We start from the raw sequence: 12,400 nt of genomic DNA, 5'->3' as shown, positions 1-12,400 counted from the left end.
GGATTACAAATCATTCTATTATAAAGACACGTGCACACACATGTTCATTGCAGCACTGTTTACAATAGCAAAGACCTGGAACCAACCCAAATGCCCATCAATGATAGACTGGACAAAGAAAATGTGGCACATATACACCATGGAATACTATGCAGCCATAAAAAAACGATGAGTTTGTGTCCTTTGTAGGGAAATGGATGAATCTGGAAACCATCATTCTCAGCAAACTGACACAAAAACAGAAAACCAAACACCGCATGTTCTCACTCATAGGCAGGTATTGAACAATGAGAACACATGGGTGCAGAGAGGGGAACATAGCGCACACTGGGGTCTGTTGGTGGGTAGGGGGTAGTAGAGGGACAGTGGGGGATGGGGTGTTTGGGGAGGGATAACACTGGGAGAAATGCCTGATGTCGGTGATTGGGGGATGGAGGCAGCAAACCACCATGGCATGTGTGTACCTATGCAGCAATCCTGCAAGATTTGCACATGTACCCCAGGACTTAAAGTACAATTAAAAAAAAAAAACAAAAAACCTTTGAGAGAATATAGCGCACCAGGGAGACTACTATTACGACCATGAGGAGGGTAATACCAAGAGTTTGGCAGAAGCTCCTTGGCCAAAGTCCTGTGAACCAAACCAACTTAAATTGAATAGATCAAAGAATGAGCCAGATGAGGAAGCCATTTGTTTTCACCAAGCAGACTGTTTATTTTTTGCAACTGAGTCTCTGCAGTACCTAATGTATCTATCCATGTACACAAGAAGTGTTATCACCTGTACAGACTCTTCCTACTCAGCTAGTAGAAAATCTGGCATCCTGTGACTGGATTAAATTAAAGCAGGGAGTGAGAACAAGTGGATCTTGAAGTGTAACCCTGTAAAAGGGACCACTAGTACAATTTAAACAACAGTTACATTAGATATGTTGCTAAATTTACCCACTAGATGGACTAAATAATCTCTTAGGTTATGTAAAGATTTGGATTTTGACGGGACAGATCCAACAGTTTATCAGATTACCTGCAGGAGCTGCTGACTATGCCAAGCGAAAAAGATAGGAAAAAAAAAATTCAGAGGGGTAAGAATCTTATTATGACAGGCAGTCTTGTGCTGACACTTTGGGAAAAGCTATTTACAGCATGAAGTTATCATCTTCTTTCCCTGCTTTGCAGTTTGAATGTCTCTGCTTATAGCATCAGGTGTTTTGGTGAACTCTATAGGGCCCACACATCAGGAATGACACTTGTTCCTTGAAATTTACAGTGAGTTGTCCAGTTTCAGCTTAGAGGGCTTTGGAAACAGCAGTTCTTGTTCTTAGTTGGAGAGTCGTAACCATATATTGGAGGAAAAGACAAGAATTCTAGAATCCAGTCTGTTCTACAAGAAGACAAGAAAAACTTGAAAACACCAGGCACAGTGGTTCACACCGGTAATCCCAGTGCTTCGGGAGGCCAAGGCAGTCATATCATGAGGTCAGGAGTTCAAGACCATCCTGGCCAATATGGTGAAACCCCGTCTCTATTAAAATACAAAAAATTAGCTAGGCTTGGTGGTGCATGCCTATAATCCCAGCTACTTAGGAGGCTGAGGCAGGAGCATCTCTTGAACCCGGGAGGCGGAGGTTGCAGTGAGCCAAGATTCTGCCACTGCACTCCAGCCTGGTGACAGAGCAAGACTCCATCTCAAAAAAAAAAAAAAAAAAAAAAAAAAGGAAAAAGAAAAACACTTGAAAATGAGCAGAGCTACAATCTGATAACAAGTGTACTATAGCTTTTCTTCAAAAACAGTTTTTCTTTCTACAGTCACTCCCATTTCTACCAAAATAATCAAAGTAAGACAAATGTGTTTACAAAATCATGTTAGTCTCATCAAACTTGGCCTGATTATTTATATAAGAGCAGCAAGAATAGTGATTGGTCACACAGACTCTTTTTAAGTGTGTTTTGCTGGAACTTTTTTCTCTTTTTCTATAGCATTAACTGCTGCCAAGCTTTGCTGGAACTTTTGATAAGAACTCTAAGAATGAACTTTTAAAAACCCCTTTAGGCTAGGAAGCTAAATCAAGACATACCTTAGACTTAGCCTGCAGTACCTATAGATTCGTTCTGTATATCGTCTCATATATGACATCCCAGTCACAGCTTCAGTGATATAACCAGAATCTGCTTAAAGATAGATCCTCCAAAAGAACTCAATTGTCATCCATCATCTCATTTCGGAGTTCCAACCAGGAGAATTTTATTTAACAAGAGGGAGAAGGAAAAATGGAAAGAGAAAAGCACATTCACTGCCATGAGAAACCTATTGCCTTCATCCTGCCATAGTCGTCCTCAGTTCTGGAGTCACCAGGTAAGAGTACAGGCATATTTTTACTACTATATAACTTTGTGGCATATTAACTCAACAAAATTACATTTTTAATTACCAATTTATTTTTATTTTTGAGATGGAGTCTCGCTCTGTCACCCAGGCTGGAGTGCAGTGGCATGATCTCAGCTCACCACCACCTCCACCTCCTGGGTTCAAGTGATTCTCCGGCCTTGGCCTCCCAAAGTGCTGGGATTACAGGCATGAGCCACCACGGCTGGCTGAGGGTTCTGATTTCTCCACATCATCACCAATGCTTGCTATTTTTCATTTCCCCCCATATAACACAAGTCCACTTATGTATATTTTCCATTTTTATTATAGTTGTCCTAATAGATGTAAAGTGGTACCTCATTACGGCTTCTGATTTGCATTTATCAGATGATTAATGGTGTTGAGCATTGGAATCTGTTCACTTTCTTGATGACGTACTTTGAAGGACTAAAGTTTTAGTTTTAATAAAGTCTAATTTACCCATTTTTTCTTTTCTTTTTTTCTTTTTTTTTTGCCTGGGCTTATGGTGTCCTATCTAAGAAACCATTGCCTAGTCCAAGGTCATAAATGCTTACTCCTGTCCTTCCTCTGAAGAGTTTTAGAGTTTTAGCTCTTAGATTTAAGTCTTTGATCCATTTTGAGTTCATTTTTGCATCTGTTTTTTTTTTTTTTTTTTTTTTTTTGGACAGAGTCTTGCTCTGTTGCCCAGACTGGAGTGCAGTCTCGGCTCACTGCAACCTCCGCCTCCCGGGTTCAAACGATTCTCCTGCCTCAGCCTCCCAAGTAGCTGGGATTATGGGCATGCATCATGATGCCCAGCTAATTTTTGTAATTTTAATAGAGACGAGGTTTCACCATATTGTCCAGGCTGGTCTCCAACTTCTGATCTTGTGATCCACCCTCCTCAGCCTCCCAAAGTGCCAGGATTATAGGTGCAAGTCACCATGCCTGGCCTGAGTTCATTTTTGTATCTGGTGTGAGTTTGAGGGTCCATCTTCATCCTTTGCATATGGATATCCAGTGTCTTGGAGCCATTTTTTGAAAAGATTATTCTTTCCTAATTGAATAGTTGTGTGCTCTTGCCAAAAATCGATTGACAGTAAATGTGAGGACTTGTTTCTGGACTCTCAATTCTGTCCTGTTGATTGATATGGCTGTCCGTATGCCAGTACCACACTGTCTTGATTACTATAGGTTTGTAGTTAGTTTTAGAATTGGGAAATGTACATTCTACAGCTTTGTTCTTTTTAAAAACTGTTTTGATCATTCTGAGTTTCTCAAATTTCCATATGAGTTTTGGGATTAGCTTGCCAATTTTTGCAAAGAAATCAGCTGAGATTTTTGTTAGGGATTGTATTGAATCTGTAGTTCAATTTGAAGAGTTTTTCCATCTTAACAATGTTAGGTGTTCTGCTCTATGAACATAAGAAATCTTTCCATTTATTAAAATCTTCAATTTCTTTTTTTCTTTCTTCTTTTTTTTTTTTTTTAAATTCCTGCACTGCAGTGTCGATCCTTTTTTTTTTAAAATTATACTTTAGGTTCTGGGGTACATGTGCAGATCATGCAGGATTGTTGCATAGATGCATACATGGCAAGGTGGTTTGCTGCCTCCATCCCCCCCATCCCTTATATCTGGCATTTCTCCCCATGTTATCCCTTCCCAACCTCCCCACTCCCTGCTGTCCCTCCCTTAGCCTCCCTCAGCAGAGCCCAGTGTATGATGCTCCCCTTGCTGCATCCATGAATATATGGTATTTGGTTTCCTGTTCTTATGTCAGTTTGCTGAGAATGATGGTTTCCAGATCCATCCATGTCCCTACAAAGAACATGAACTCATCCTTTTTATTGGCTGCATAGTATTCCATGGTGTATATGTACCACGTTTTCTTTGTCCAGTCTGTCATTGATGGGTATTTGGGTTGGTTCCGGGTCTTTGCTATTGTAAACAGTGCCACAATGAACATACATGTGCATGTGTCTCTGTACTAGAATGATTTATAATCCTTTGGGTATATACCCAGTAATGGGATTGCTGGGTCAAATGGAATTTCTATTTCTAGATCCTTGAGGAATTGCCACACTGTCTTCCACAATGGTTGAACTAATTTACACTCCCACCAACAATGTAAAAGTGTTCCTTCTCCATATCCTCTCTAGGATCTGTTGTCTCCTGATTTTTATTTATTTATTTATTTATTTAATTTACTTTTTTTTTTTTTTTTTTGAGACGGAGTTTCCCTCTTGTTACCCAGGCTGGAGTGCAATGGCGCGATCTTGGCTCACCGCAACCTCCACTGCCTGGGTTCAGGCAATTCTCCTGCCTCAGCCTCCTGAGTAGCTGGGATTACAGGCACGCGCCACCATGCCCAGCTAATTTTTTGTATTTTTAGTAGAGATGGGGTTTCACCATGTTGACCAGGATGGTCTCGATCTCTTGACCTTGTGATCCGCCTGCTCCGCCTCCCAAAGTGCTGGGATTACAGGCTTGAGCCACCGCACCCAGCCTAATTTACTTATTTTTTAAGAGACAGGGTTTCACCATGTTGGCCGGGTTGGTCTCGAACTCCTGATTTCAGGTGATCCTCCTGCCTCAGCCTCCCAAAGTGCTGAGGATTACAGGCATGAGCCACCGTGCCTGGCCTGTCTCCTAACTTTTTAATGATCGCCATTCTAACTGGTGTGAGATGGTATCTCAATGTGGTTTTGATTTGCATTTCTCTGATGACCATTGATGATGAGGTTTTTTTCATGTTTGTTGGCCTTGTATATGTCTTCTTTTGAAAAGTGTCTGTTCATATCTTTCATCCACTTTTGAATGGGTTTGTTTGTTTTTTTCTTGTAAATCCACTTTAGTTCTTTGTAGACTCTGGATATTAGGCCTTTGTCAGATGGGTAGATTGCAAAAATATTTTTCCATTCTGTTGGTTGCTGGTTCACTCTACTGATTGTTTCTTTTGCTGTGTAGAAACTCTTAAGTTTAATTAGATCTCGTTTGTCTGTTTTGGCTTTTGTTGCCATTGCTTCTGGTGTTTTGGTCATGAAGTTATTGCCTATGCCTATGTCCTGAATGCCTAGGTTTTCTTCTAGGATTTTTATGGTGTTAGGTCTTATGTTTAAATCTTTAATCCATCCGGAGTTAGTTTTAGTGTAAGGTGTAAGGAAGGGGTCCAGTTTCAGCTTTCTGCCCCAACACCATTTATTAAACAGGGAATCCTTTCCCCATTGCTCGTTTTTTGTCATGCTTATCAAAGATCAGATGGTTGTAGATGTGTGATGTTTATTCCAAGGCCTCTGTTCTGTTCCACTGGTTTATAGGTTTATATCTCTGTTTTGGTATCAGTACAATGCTGTTTTGATTACTGTAGACTTGTGGTATAGTTTGAAGTCAGGTAGCATGATGCGCTCAGCTTTGTTCTTTTTGCTTAGGATTGCCTTGGCTATGCGGGCTCTCTTTTGGTTCCATATAAAGTTTAAAGTGTTTTGTTTTTTTTTTTCCTAGTTCTGTGAAGAAGGTCAATGGTAGCTTGATGGGGATAGCATTGAATCTATAAATTACTTTGGGCAGTATGGCCATTTTCATGATATTAATTCTTCCTAATCATGAGCATGGAATGTTTTTCCATCTGTTTATGTCCTCTCTTATTTCCTTGAGCAGTGGTTTGTAGTTCTCCTTGAAGAAGTCCTTTACATCCTTTGTTAGTTGTATTCCTAGGTATTTTATTCTCTTTGTAGCAATTGTGAATGGGAGTTTACTCATGATTTGGCTCTCTGTTTGTCTGTTTTTGGTGTATAGGAATGCTTGTCATTTTTGCATGTTGATTTTGTATCATCCTGAGACTTTGCTGAAGTTTCTTATCAGCTTAAGGAGATTTTGGGCTGAGACTATGGGGTCTTCTAAATATACAATCATGACATCTGCAAATAGAGAAAATTTGAATTCCTCTTTTCCTAATTTAATACCCTTTTTTTTCTTGCCTGACTGCTCTGGCTAGAACTTCCAATACTATATTGAATAGGATTGGAGAGAGAGGGCATCCTTGTCTAGTGCCAGTTTTCAAAGGGTTTGCTTCCAGTTTTTGCCCATTCAGTATGATATTGGCTGTGAGTTTGTCATAAATAGCTTTTATTATTTTGAGATATGGTCCATCAATACCTAGTTTATTGAGAGTTTTTAGCATAAAGGCTGTTGAATTTTGTCAAAGGCCTTCTCTGCATCTATTGAGATGATCATGTGGCTTTGTCTTTGGTTCTGTTTATGTGATGGATTGCGTTTGTAGATTTGCATGTGTTGAACCAGTCTTGCATCCCTGGGATGAAGCCTACTTGATCAGGATAAATAAGCTTTTTGATGAGCTTTTGCATTTGGTTTGCCAGTAGTTCATTGAAGATTTTGTATTGACATTCATCATGGATATTGGCCTGAAGTTTTCTTTTTTAGTTTAGTCTCTGCCAGGTTTTGGTATCAGGATAATGCTGGTCTCATAAAAAGAATTAGGGGGGATTCCCTCTTTTTGTATTGTTTGAAACAGTTTCAGAAGGAATGGTACCAGCTCCTCTTTGGATGTCTGGTAGAATTCGGCTGTGAACCTGTCTGGAACTGGACTTTTTTGGTTGGTATACTGTTAATTGCTGCCTCAACTTCAGATCTTGTTATTGGTCTACTCAGGGATTCAACTTCTTCCTGGTTTAGTCTTGGGAGGGTATAAGTGTCCAGGAATTTATCCATTTCTTCCAGATTTGCTAGTTTATGTACAGAGAGTTTTTCTTAGTAATCTCTGAAGGTGGTTTGTATTTCTGTGGCTTTGGTGGTGATATCCCCTTGTTATTGCATCTATTTGAATCTTCTCTCTTTTCTTTTTTGTCAGTCTGGCTAGTGGACTATTTATTTTGTTGATTTTTTTCAGAAAAATAGCTCTTGGTTTTATTGATTTTTTTTTGAAGGGTTTTTTGTGCCTCTATCTCCTTCAGTTCTGCTCTGATCTCAGTTATTTCTTGTCTTCTGCTAGCTTTTGAGTTTTTTAAAATCTTGCTCCTCTAGTTCTTTCAATTTTGACCATAGGGTGTTGATTTTAGATCTTTCCTCACTTCTTGTATGGACATTTATTGCTATACATTTCCCTCTAGACACTGCTTTAAATGTGTCCCAGAGATTCTGGTACATTGTGTCTTTGTTCTTATTGGTTTTGAAGAACATCTTTATTTCTGCCTTCATTTCATTATTTATCCAGTTGACATTCAGGAGCAAGTTGTTCAGTTGCCACATAGTTGTGTGGTTTTGAGTGAGTTTCTTAATCCTGAGTTCTAATTTGATTGCACTGTGGTCTGATAGACTGTTCATTATGATTTCTGTTCTTTTGCATTTGCTGAGGAGTGATTTACTTCCAATTATGTGGTCAATTTTAGAGTAAGTGTGATGTGGTGCTGAGAAGAATGTATATTCTTGGATTTGGGGTGGAGAGTTCTGTAGATGTCTATTAGGTCTGCTTTGTCCAGATCTGCATTCAAGTCCTGGATATACTTTTTGATTTTCTGTTGCGTTGATCTGTCTAATATTGACAGTGGAGGTGGAGTGTTAAAGTCTCCCACCATTATTGTGTGGGAGTCTAAATCTCTCTGTAGGTTGTTAAGAACCTGCTTTATGTATCTGGGTGCTCCCATATTGGGTGTGTATATATTTAGGATAATTAGCTCTTCTTGTTGGATTGATCCTTTTACCATTATATAATGCTCTTCTTTTGATCTTTGTTAATTTGAAGTCTATTTTATCAGACACTAGGATTGCAACCCCTCCTTTTTTTTTGCTCTTCATTTGCTTGGTAAATCTTCTTCCATCCCTTTATTTTGAGTCTATATGGTGTGTCTTTGCACATGAGATGGGTCTCCTGAATACAGTACACCGATGGGTCTTGACTTTTTATCCAATTTGCCAGTCTGTGTCTTTTGATTGGGGCGTTTAGGCCATTTACATTTAATGTTAATATTGTTATGTGTGAATTCCATCCTGCCATTTTGTTACTGGCTGTTTTTTTTTTTTTTTTTTTTTCCCATTAGTTGACTGTTACCTCATTCCATCATCAGTCTTTACCATTTGGTACATTTTTGTAGTGGCTGGTCCTGGTTGTTCCTTTGCATGTTTAGTGCTTCCTTCAGAAGCTCTTGTAAGGCAGCTCTGGTGGTGATGAAGTCTCTCAGTAGTTGCTTGTCCCTAAAGGATTTTATTTCTCCTTCACTTATGAAGCTTGGTTTAGCTGGTTGTGAAATTCTGGGTTGAAAGTTCTTTTCTTTAAGGATGTCGAATATTGGCCCCCACTCTCTTCTAGCTTGTAGGGTTTCTGCTGAGAGATCCACTGTGAGTCTGATGGGATTCCCTTTGTGAGTGACCTGACCTTTCTCTCTGGCTGCCTTAGTATTTTTTCTTTCATTTCAACCCTGGTGTATCTGACGATTATGTGCCCTGGGGTTGCTCTTCTTGAGGAATATCTTTGTGGTGTCCTCTGTATTTCCTGGATTTGAATATTGACCTGCCTTGCTAGGTTAGGGACGTTCTCCTGGATAATATCCTGGTGAGTGTTTTCCAGCTTGGATTCATTCTCCCTGTCATATTTAGCTACATCAATCAAACATAGATTAGGTCTTTTCACACAATCCCATATTTCTTGGAGGCTTTGTTCATTTCTTTTTACTCTTTTTTCTCTCTAGTCTTGCCTTCTCTTTTTATTTCATTGAGTTGATATTCAATCTCTGATATCCTTTCTTCTGCTTGATTGATTTGGCTACTGAAACTTGTGTATGCTTTGCGAAGTTCTTGTGCTGTGTTTTTCTGCTCCATCAAGTTGTTTATGTTCTTCTCTAAGCTGGTTATTCTAGTTAGCATTTCATCTAATCTTTTTTCAAGGTTTTTAGTTTCTTTGCATTGGGTTTTTAGTTTCTTTGCATTAGAACATGTTCCTTTAGCTCAGAGAAGTTTGTTATTACCCACCTGCTGATGCCTGCTTCTGACAATTTGTCAAACTCATTCTCCATCCTGTTTTGTTCCCTTGCGGGTGAGGAGTTGTGAGCCCTTGGAGGAGGAGAGGCATTCTGGTCTTTGATGATTTTATTCTTTTCTTTGCTTTTATTCTTTTCTCAGATGGGTTTCTTCCCATCTGAGTGGATTTATTTAGCTTTGATCTGAGGGAACTGCTTGAGGATGGAATCTGTCCCTTGTCTGCATATAGAGGCACTGCTGGGCTGCCGTGGACTCAGTCCAGCTGCTGTATAGGCTTCCCGTGTCTTTTGTTTACATAGGGAGATTAGGCCTGCCTCTGTAATGGCAGACGCCCTTCCCCTACCAAGCTTGATCCTTCTGGGTTGAGCTTGAACTGGTGTACTGGCTGTGAAACCCTCTAGTGAAAGGGCTTCAGCCTACTGGGATTTGTGGGCGATGGGCCTGCCTAGCCTACCACCTGTCTCCCTTCTTTTAATACCCCCTCTTTCCCAGGGTGGTGGTGGCTCCAGCCAGCTAATGCGTCTTCTCCCAGCCAGCCAATGCATCTTCCTAGATCTGTACTGACAATCCTCAGCACCAGCCGGGACTGTTATTCAACTCTGCCCAGGTAACTTGGGCTCTTTTCAGCCCAGTGAAGATGTCCTGGTCTGTGGGTTGTAGAGGCTTTGGGTGAAGTGCAGTATCCAGACTGTTGTGCCGGAGGGGCAGAGCCTCTGATCCTCCAGATAGATGCATTTCCTGGATGGAGCAGTGCCCCACCCTGCCTCAGTTTGCCTTCTTTGGGCAACTAGTCCCATTGAAATGAACCCGGTACCTTGTTTGGAGATGCGGAGATTACTCACTTTCTGCATCTCTCTCACTGGGAGCTAAGCACCAGAGCTGTTTCTATTCAGCCATCTTGGCAGAATCCCCTACAATTTTCATTTTCTTTCAATGATGCTTATAGGTTTCAGTGTACAAGCTTTGCACCTCTTTTGTTAAAGTCATTGCTGTGTATTTTTTCTTTTTGATGCTATTGTAAACAGAATTTTCTTTATTTCATTTTCTGTTTGCTTATTGCTACTATAAAGAAATACAATTGGCCGGGCGCGGTGGCTCACACCTGTAATCCCAGCACTTTGGGAGGCCGAGGCGGGTGGATCATGAGGTCAAGAGATCGAGACCATCCTGGTCAACATGGTGAAACCCCATCTCTACTAAAAATACAAAAAATTAGCTGGGCATGGTGGCGCGTGCCTGTAATCCCAGCTACTCAGGAGGCTGAGGCAGGAGAATTGCCTGAACCCGGGAGGCGGAGGTTGCGGTGAGCCGAGATTGCACCACTGCACTCCAGCCTGGTTAACAAGAGCAAAACTCCGTCTCAAAAAAAAAAAAAAAAAAAAGAAATACAATTTATGTTTGTATATTGATCTTATATTCTGCAACCTTGTTGAACTTGTTTATTAGTTCGAATAGTTTTTTAGTGGATTCATTAGAATTTTTTATATGCAAAATCATATAATCAACTAATAGGATACTTCTATTTCTTTCTTTCCAAGCTGGATGCCTTTTATATCTTATTCTTGCCTAATTGCCTTGGCCAAAACCTCCTTCACAATGTTGAATGGAAGCAGGGAGAGCAGACGTCTTTGTTCTATTCATTTTGTCTTGATGCTTCATCTGAAAACGAATCTGTTCTTTTACCATTAAATATACTGTTAACTGTGGTTTTTTTGTAGATGCCCTATATTACGTTGAAGAAATTCTCATCTATTCCTACTTTGTTGAGTGTTTTTTCATCATGAAAGGATGTTAAATTTTGTCAAATGCTTTTTCTGCATCTATTGAAATGATCATGTGGATTTTGACTCTCTCTCTTTCTCTCTCTCTCTCTCTCTCTCTCTCTGTGTGTGTGTGTGTGTGTGTGTGTGTGTGTGTGTGTGTGTGTATGGTTAAGGCTTTACTTGGATCAGGTAGGCCTAAGGCAGGGATCATGCCGCAGGAACAGGGCCTGTAAACCAGTCAATGCTGCTCTTTCATGCAGTGCTGGGACCTCAGGGCTGAGCTTCACAGGCAAGGGGCCAGTGAAGCCCCTTAAAGCAGACGCAACCACTAACAGGAAGGAAGGACAGGTTGGCTTTAGTTCAGGGAAGGGTAATGTTGGGAGGGGGACATTCATGAAGGAAAGTGGGTAGCTGAGGCTTTAAAGGGTTTAGATGGGACAGGGGTTTAGGGGAAGACTTTATTCAATAAAGTCTTGGGGGTAAAGAAGGGAATAAACAGGAGAAAGGAACGAGAAGGCAGGTGCAGGGGTGCAGAGTTGAGCTGCTCTCCACAGCCTTGGCAGTGGGCTGAATATGGGCAACTCACTCCCACCTCCTGGCCTACAAGGCACTCACTACTTGTTGCCCCCAACAGCCATCTGTGTGAACACAGGTCTTGGGAGGAAGTGGCTGGACTTCATATAGGTAGAGATCTTTTCCAAGCCCTCAAATCGAGAGACGAAGTCCTTCAGGTTTGGGAAGGTGTCTAAGCACTTTGGCTCAAATACTTGGTTTCTCTCAAGGACATCATAAGCAATGAAATCTACAAAGGTGATCTTGTCCCCAAGAAACCATGGCTGCTTCCCCAGAAACTGTGAGTAGAGCTTCAGCGTTGCAGGGAGTACCTCCAGGTATTCTGGCTTCAGTTTCTCAAAATCTGGGTTGTAGCAGGTCTGGCCAGCTGCATGCAGTTGTATATAATCTGGTTCTCCAAAATGTCTTCCCAAATCTTCTCCTCTGCTGTCTCCCCACACAGGTTGTGCCTGCAGGCAATGCAGTGCAGGATGATGTTGCTCTGGGTGATCTTGTGAGCCCCATCAATCAAGTAGGGCAGACTGGGAAAGTCCAGGCCCAGCCTGAAGTTTTCATTCAGCCACTGGCTTCTGTCATAGTCAGGAGCATCCCCCATCCTGTACTTCTTTTCCTTGTAGCTTGAGTCTGTATATTCCAGGAGCAGGCAGATGGCACGGGCCAGCCCGTGGATGTCCCAGTACCCCATTGTCATAGGCATGGTGCTGG

At 41.1% G+C, this 12,400-nt stretch overlaps 1 long non-coding RNA gene and 1 pseudogene across 1 annotated transcript in view; one reads left to right on the top strand and one right to left on the bottom strand.

Moving 5' to 3' along the window:
• Positions 1–408: 408 nt before the first annotated feature.
• LOC141584277 (uncharacterized) overlaps positions 409–12,400 on the top strand; it is a 32,413-nt gene continuing 20,421 nt past the window's right edge. Inside the window, exon 1 of the long non-coding RNA XR_012517223.1 lies at positions 409–2,356. This is a non-coding gene — a long non-coding RNA (uncharacterized LOC141584277). The remainder of the gene's footprint in view (positions 2,357–12,400) is intronic.
• LOC101049404 (glutathione S-transferase Mu 2 pseudogene) lies at positions 11,737–12,397 on the bottom strand (annotated as a pseudogene).

Source organism: Saimiri boliviensis, chromosome 4 (genome assembly GCF_048565385.1).
Source record: "Saimiri boliviensis isolate mSaiBol1 chromosome 4, mSaiBol1.pri, whole genome shotgun sequence".
Lineage (NCBI taxonomy): Eukaryota > Metazoa > Chordata > Mammalia > Primates > Cebidae > Saimiri > Saimiri boliviensis.
Note: the sequence above shows the minus strand (reverse complement) of the source record. Positions and strands in the feature narration are given on the sequence as shown.